We start from the raw sequence: 6,888 nt of genomic DNA, 5'->3' as shown, positions 1-6,888 counted from the left end.
AACATTTGACGAACCAATGGGTTATGAAAGCTTAGATCCAGATTAGGACTAATAGGGAGAGTAGCAAGCGATTCAGGAACGAAGTACATAGTAAGACCATTGGGGCATTTGATCTTGCGCCCTACAAGATGTTTAAGGTCCCCAGCAATGGCGTCAAACGATTTTGGTTTTCTGCTGGAGACCTTTCCCTGCAAAAGAGAGTTAAGCTTTCTTAGCCACCCACATCTTCAAGGGTGGCTGAGAAGCAATAAGTCTAAGTGCAGCATCTGAGAATTTTGGCTTTGGAGCCCTAGCAAACAGTCTTGCAGGCGGACAATAGTACTCATAAGAATAAGTAGAATAGTTCTTGGTCTTATGAACATGGCGGTTTGATGAACCGCTCTCATATTCATATGCCTGAGTATGGTTTCCCTGCAAAACATTTGCGTTAGTGTGACTCAGGTGAGTCCTCTATCTGTATGAAGCCTTTGGACCGTATGAAGACTTTGGTCTGAGGTTTGTCTTCTTCACGTGAGGTGTCATGATGACATTCACAGGAAGATTCTCCAGACACCTTTTCGGAACCCAGATCTTCTTCATAGGCGGTCCATTCCTGCAGTTAGTACCAATGTACCTGGCAAACACTTCACCATTCTGATTCTTAAACAGTATATAGTTTGCATCAAAGGATTCATCAATGATAATGGGGTTAGCACAGGTGAAGCCAGATAGATTGGATGGGTCTGCTGAAGGTTCCTTTGCAGCAACCACATGGTTTTGGGGTACTGCTCAGGTTTCCAGTAAGAGCCATCAGCATTCATTTTCCTTACGAACCCAACACCCTCTTTCCTCGGGTTTCGGTTCAGAGTCTGCTTTTTGAGGACATCACATAGTGTCTGATGCCCTTTAAGACTTTTGTACATCCCTGTTTCAAGCAATGTCTTCAACCTAGCATTCTCATCAGCAATAGCAGTGGTATCCTCAGCAGAGGGGTTAGTTACCACATCAACAGTTGAAGATATTGCAACAGTAGTAGCAGTATAACTTTCAGCAACAGAAGTAGCATTATCATGCTCAATGCATTTAAGACATGGTGGTTAAAATCCTTCCTGAGCGAGACTGATCTAATTGGAGTGAAGTGACTCGTTTTCCTTTTGAAGATCTTCATGAACCGCTCTCAATTTCTCAAGATCTTGCTTCCTTTGAAGATAATCATAGGAAAGCTTTTCATGAGTTGTTGAGAGAGTTTCATGACGACTTTCAAGTTCCTGATACTTAACGTGAAGATTTTTTATGTCTTCAATTAAGGATTCAGATCGAGTCATTTCAGCACCTAACAGATCATCGCTTCTGTCTAATAGTTTTTGAATATGTTCCATAGCTTTCTCCTGTTCAGTTGCAATTTTAGCAAGTGTTTTGTAGCTGGGTTTTGAGTCACAATTAGAGTCATCGTCACTAGATGTTTGATAGTGAGTAGTGCGTGTGTTTACCTTGGCACTGCGAGCCATGAAGCAATAGGTAGAAGCGGAGTAGTCCTTGTCATTTGCATCGGTGTCGGTGACGAGGTCATTGTCTTCAGCATTGAAGATGGACTTGGCAACGTATGTTGTAGCCAGACTTGCGACGCCTAAATCGGACTCCTCCTCAGACTCCACCTCCGCCTCCTTAGAAGCGGACTCCTCCTCCGAGTCCATTTCCTTGCCAACAAACGCACGTGCCTTGCCAGATGAGCTCTTCTTGTGTGATGAAGACTTTGAGGAAGACTTGGACGAAGACTTTGAGTATTTCTTCTTCTTCTTGTCGTCAGAGTCATATTCCTTGCTCTTCTTCTTCTTTTTGTTCTCATTGTCCCACTGTGGACACTCAGAGATGAAGTGGCCAGGTTTCTTGCACTTGTGACATGTTTTCTTCTTGTAGTCGTGAGCAGAAGCTTCATCATTCCTTGAGCTTGATCGGGAAGACTTTCTGAAGCCTTTCTTCTTGGTGAATTTTTGGAACTTCTTCACAAGCATAGCAAGTTCTCTTCCAATGTCTTCAGGATCATCAGAACTGCTGTCAGATTCTTCTTCACATGAGGAGACAGCTTTTGCCTTCAAGGCACGAGTTCACCCATAGTTTGGACCGTAGATATCTCTTTTCTCAGAAAGCTGAAACTCATGTGTGTTAAGCCTCTCAAGTATGTCAGATGGATCAAGTGTCTTGAAATCAGGACGTTCTTGAATCATCAGGGCTAGGATGTCAAACGAACTATCAAGTGATCTCAGTTGTGTCTTGATGACTTCATGTTTGGTGATCTCAGTAGCGCCGAGGGCTTGAAGCTCATTTGTGATGTCAGTGAGTCGGTCAAAAGTGTGCTGGACATTCTCATAGTCATTTCGCTTGAAGCGGTTGAAGAGGTTGTGAAGGACACTGATTCTCTGATCTCTCTGGGTTGAGATGCCTTCATTGACCTTGGAGAGCCAGTCCCAGACCAGCTTAGATGTCTTTAAAGCACTCACATGGCCATACTGTCCTTTGGTCAGGTGACCACAGATGATATTCTTGGCAGTAGAGTCTAGTTGAACAAATTTCTTGACGTTAGTAGCAGTGACACCTTCTCCAGCCTTGGGAACGCCGTTTTCGACGACATACCATAGGTCGACATCAATGGCTTCAAGATGCATGCGCATCTTATTCTTCCAGTAGGGATATTCAGTTCCATCGAAGACGGGGCACGCAGCAGAGACTTTAATTATCCCTGCAGTCGACATAGCTAAAACTCCAGGTGGTTAAACCGAATCACACAGAACAAGGGAGCACCTTGCTCTGATACCAATTGAAAGTGCGTTATATCGACTAGAGTGGGGGTGAATAGGCGATTTTTATGAAAGTCTTCAAAATGTGGAAGTTATGAAGACAAACGATAGAAATAAACCTATTACCATACAGCGGAAGGTAGACTACACTAGACAAGCCATAGTCAAGTATTCAATGAAGTGAAAGCACAATGACTTAATAGCAGCAATGTGGTAAGGATCGGGTAGGAAGATATTATGAAGCCATACAGAGCATGCAGTCACTCAGTGAAGACAAAAGATAGTGCAAACATACAATGACTTCACAAGGAGCAACAGTAAGTAAAGGGAAGGGAAGATGAAACCAGTGACTCGTTGAAGACAATGATTTGTTGGACCAGTTCCAGTTGTTGTGACAACTGTACGTCTGGTTGGGGCGGCTAGGTATTTAAACCTTAGGACACACAGTCCCGGACACCCAGTCCTGAACACGCAGCTCAGGACACCCAGTCATCACTGTATTCCCCTTGAGCTAAGGTCACACAGACCTCGCCCAATCACTCTGGTAAGTCTTCAAGGTAGACTCCCAAACCTTCACAGACTTCGTTCACCGGCAATCCACAATGTCTCTTGGATGCTCAGAACGCAACGCCTAACCGGCTGGAGGATGCACAGTCCTCAAGTGTAATAAGTCTTCAGATCACACAGACAAGAAGACTTAAGTGATGCCCAAATCTCTCTAGCTCTGGGTGGTTAGGGCTTTATCCTCGCAAGGAATTCTCTCTCAAAGGCTTCGAGGTGGGTTGCTCTCAAACGACAAAAGCCGTACTCTCAATCTGAGCAGCCAACCGTTTATGGTTGTGGGGGGTGGGCTATTTATAGCCACTTGGCAACCCAACCTGATTTGTCCGAAATGACCCTGGGTCACTAAGGAACTGACACGTGTTCCAACGGTCAGATTTCAAACTCACACGGCACCTTTACTTGGGCTACAAGCAAAGCTGACTTGTCCGACTCTGGACAAGATTCGCTCTCATAGTCTTCACTCGAAGACATAGGTTTTTGGTTAGGCATCACTTCAGTCAGTCTGACTGGTTCTCTTGGACCCCACTTAACAGTACGGTGGTTCCTATGACTCAACACAAAAGAAAAAGAACTACGAAAGATCTAAGTCTTCGAGCTCCATAGGCTTCATGTGGTGTCTTCTCTTGTCATAGTCTTCAATGTGAATATCTTCATATACCACCTTTGACTTCAATGTCTTCATACATTTTTAGGGGTCATCTCTGGTAGGAAAACCGAATCAATGAGGGACTTCTACCTGTGTTATCCTGCAATTCTCACAAGCACATTAGTCCCTCAACTAGGTTTGTCGTCAATACTCCAAAACCAACTAGGGGTGGCACTAGATGCACTTACAAAGGGGGAGTTTTGTTTGCAATTATTTTGATTTAGTTTGCATAAAGCATGGGACTGGGCATCCCGGTGACCAGCCATTTATCTCGTGAGTGAGGAGCGGAGTCCACTCCTCTTGAGAATAACCCACCTAACATGGAAGATACAGGCAGCCCTAGTTGATACATGAGCTATTCGAGCATACAAAATAGGATATTTATTTGAAGGTTTAGAGTTTGGCACATACAAATTTACTTGGAACGGCAGGTAGATACCATATATAGGTAGGTATAGTGGACTCATGTGGAATAACTTTGGGGTTTAAGGAGTTTGGATGCACAAGCAGTATTCCCGCTTAGTACAGGTGAAGGCTAGAAAAAGACTAGCAAGCGACCAGCTAGAGAGCGACAACAGTCATGAACATGCATTAAAATTAATCAACATCGAATGCAAGCATGAGTAGGGTATAATCCACCATGAACATAAATATCGTGAAGGCTATGTTGATTTTGTTTCAACTACATGCGTGAACATGCGCCAAGTCAAGTCACTTAAATCATTCAGAGGAGGATACCACCCTATCATACCACATCATAACCATTTTAATAGCATGTTGGCACGCAAGGTAAACCATTATAACTCATAGCTAATCAAGCATGGCACAAGAAACTATGATCTCTAGTTGTCATTGCAAACATGTTTATTCATAATAGGCTGAATCAGGAACGATGAACTAATCATATTTACAAAAACAAAAGAGGTTGAGTTCATACTAGCTTTTCTCATCTCGGCCAGTCCATCATATAACATCATAATTGCCTTTCACTTGCACGATCGAATGATGTGAATAATAATAGTAGTGCACGTGCATTGGACTAAGCTGGAATCTGCAGGCATTCAATAAACAGGAGAAGACAAGGAAATATGGGCTCTTTTCTCAGATCAACAATGATGCATATAAGAGCCACTTCAGCAATTTAATTATGGTCTTCTCCTATCGACCCCCAAAGAAAAGAAAAAGAAATAAAACTATTTACACGGGAAAGCTCCCAACAAGCAAAAGAAGAACAGGAAATGTTTTGGGGTTTTCTTTTTAATTACTACTACAAGCATGGAAGGTAAATTAACTAAAAGCTACAACTAATTTTTTTTGTTTTTCTTAAGGTTTATTAAACACACAAGAAGAAAGCATAAAAAGGAAAATAAACTAGCATGGATGATACAATGAAAAAGTATGAGCACCGACATCTAGCAATGAGTGTGTGAACATAAATGTAATGTCAGTGGGAAATACGTACTCCCCCAAGCTTAGGCTTTTGGCCTAAGTTGGTCTATGGCCACGGCTGGCCTGGCGGATATCCATAATAGTAGTTGGGGTTGTACTGAGAAGAAGAAGAGGAAGACTCCGATTGCCACTGGCTGACAATCATCTCCGGATCCCACTGGTAATTAGACTGTCGTGAAGGATCAACTTGTGGTTCCGGCTCTGGCTCCACGGCTGGTGCAGGGTTCCGGTAGGCGTGAATAGCCTTCAACGGAACAAGGTACGTGCCTACAGACAAATCAAACAAAGAAGGAGCAGGCAGGGTAATAGTCTCAGGATGATGTTTCTTCAAGAACAATTGATATTTAAGTTCTCCTTCCCTATTCTTAACAATAAAATCATGTGCCACCATACTTTTATAATCTAGATAAACACGAGGCAGCACTTTTTCTTCCTTCTCAGAATGCCTTATAAGTATGTTAAAATGTGCAGCTAGGCGTGAGGCATAGATGCCTCCAAAGATGGGGCCCTTTGTATGGTTCAGACTTAACCGTTTGGCAATAATGCCGCCCATACTAACAGAGTTATCACCATATAAACCGTGGAGCAAAATAATAATATCAGGGATACTAAGGTTTCCACAGTTTCCACGACCAATTAAGCAACGACTAGCAAATAATGCAAAATAACGTAAAACAGGAAAATGTTTGTATTTATTTTATCTAATATAAATAACAGAAAGTAAAAGTGGGGTACAGAAGGTTGTGCCTTCTAGTTTCATCCATCTCATGATCATCAAAAGGAATCCACTAACAAGGTTGATCAAGTCTTGTTAACGAACTCATTCCGGATAACATGGAAGTGGAGAAATTTCGAATACCACTATGTTACCTCAACGGGGATATGCACATCCCCAATAATAAGAATATCATATTTCTTCTTGGCAGTAGGAAGAGGAAATTCAAAACCTCCAAATATAGTCGATGGCATTTTTCCAATAGAGTTGATAACATGCACTTGAGGTTGTTTCCTCGGAAAGTGTACCGTATGCTCATTGCCATTAACATGAAAAGTGACATTGCATTTAGTGCAATCAATAACAGCCCCTGCAGTATTCAAAAAGGGTCTTCCAAGAATAATGGACATACTATCGTCCTCGGGAATATCAAGAATAACAAAGTCCGTTAATATAGTAACATTTGCAACTACAACAAGCACATCCTCATAAATACCGACAGGTATAGCAGTTGATTTATCAGCCATTTGCAAAGATATTTCAGTAGGTGTCAACTTATTCAAATCAAGTCTACGATATAAAGAGAGAGGCATAACACTAACACCGGCTCCAAGATCACATAAAGTAGTTTAAACATAGTTTCTTTTAATGGAGCATGGTATAGTTGGTAAACCGGGATCTCCAAGTTTCTTTGGTATTCCACCCTTAAAAGTATAATTAGCAAGCATGGTGGAAATTTC

The sequence above is a fragment of the Triticum aestivum genome, chromosome 1A, assembly GCF_018294505.1.
Source record: "Triticum aestivum cultivar Chinese Spring chromosome 1A, IWGSC CS RefSeq v2.1, whole genome shotgun sequence".
Lineage (NCBI taxonomy): Eukaryota > Viridiplantae > Streptophyta > Magnoliopsida > Poales > Poaceae > Triticum > Triticum aestivum.
Note: the sequence above shows the minus strand (reverse complement) of the source record.